Below are 1,527 nucleotides of genomic sequence, written 5' to 3' on the forward strand. Positions count from 1 at the left end.
TCCTGACATGTTAAGTTGGTGTCTTCCCTTTGATAACTCATTGAAATCAAAGGACCTGCGGCAACTCAAAGGAGCTGAGGATTCTTATTGTATTCAAACAATGGGAAGACAGTTCCTGACATTAACACGAACAAAAAAGAACTTCATTTCAGAAGAAAGAAAATTGAATGAAAAGAATCATCCAACATCTAGTCTTGCAAGGACAAATTATGTCTTCAAGTTTCTTGTATAATCATGCAAAGGAATACCTGCAGCTTAAGTAGCAGTTTTGGGCAGGCTGGGCATACACACAGTAATGTAACTAATTATGATACTTTATACTTAACACCTTTCATCACAAAGTACACTATCAAACACTAGTCATTTGATCCTTACGACATGTCTGTAGAAGCCTATTATACTGTTGTAGAGATTGCACACAGAGATTAAATGGTTTGGGTTAGGCCACACAGCAAGTGAGCAGCAGAGCCAAAAGGAGAGCGTGAGTGTTGGCTTTCAGCCCTGTGCTCCAACTACTGGACTGCACTTCCTTAATACTTAAATCCCATATTGCTTCTCTAACAGAGCTACTGAAACTTTTGAGCAGCCCTAAGTTTTGGTGTAACATCAAACCTCTTGTGTGTCTCTCTCCTGGCTCCTTTATGAGGTCACAAACCGGTGTAATGGCACTTTTAAGGGCTTCACTTCACAGGCTGCCCCAGGTCGCCCAGCCCTGGCGGGGGGTCAGTCTGACACTGCGTAGCTCCCATACGCTGTGCCCAGTACACAATTGCTGGCTGCTGCTGCTGCTTCTCTGCTCGCTTTCCTCATGGCCGCAGTGTTATGCCCTTAGCTCTGCCGTGTGAGTGGCTGGACCATTCTGTGCTTAAAGAATTCCAGCTATAGGCTAGCTAATGGGAAACAGATGTCTCCCTGGCACTGCTGTGAGCTTTCGGTCCTGCCGCTCCCGTAGCTTCCCACTGGCAGACGTTCAGGTAACAGCTTTGGGACAGCCACGGCCGCCCGGAGCTCTGCCCGTGCCCCGGAGGGCAGAGGGCGAGGGAGGAGGAGAAGGGGGCGAGCGGAGGGGGGCTCGGCCTCGGGCAGCAGCCGTGCCGGCCAAGGATGGAGCGGGGCCGCTCGCAGCTGCCCGGCGGGGCCCGGGACACCGCGCTGCCGGGCCGGGCCGGGGCCGGGGACACGGCGGTGCACGGGGTCCGCTTCCTGGGACCGGGACCACAAACTCAGGTTTGCAAACTCTGCGCTCCACGGTGCGCCGTGGGGGCTCGTGGAACTGCGAGAAACAGCGCTTCCCGAGCCAGCATGATGCTCGGGAAATGAAGAAAAAAAAACAGCCACGGAGAGAAGAAAAAAAAAAGGTAGGAAATGCCGAGTAGTGAGTCTTGCACGCTGCCTCTTTGTGCTGCATCAGGCAGGGGTGTGACCGAGTCCCCTCAGCACCCACCCTCCGGGGTGGCACCCAATGGCTGCCGTGTGCTCGCACAGCCCCTCCCGCCCGCCCGGCTGAGCGGGACCCGCCGCGACACT

This window comes from Haemorhous mexicanus, chromosome 1 (assembly GCF_027477595.1).
Source record: "Haemorhous mexicanus isolate bHaeMex1 chromosome 1, bHaeMex1.pri, whole genome shotgun sequence".
Taxonomy (NCBI): domain Eukaryota; kingdom Metazoa; phylum Chordata; class Aves; order Passeriformes; family Fringillidae; genus Haemorhous; species Haemorhous mexicanus.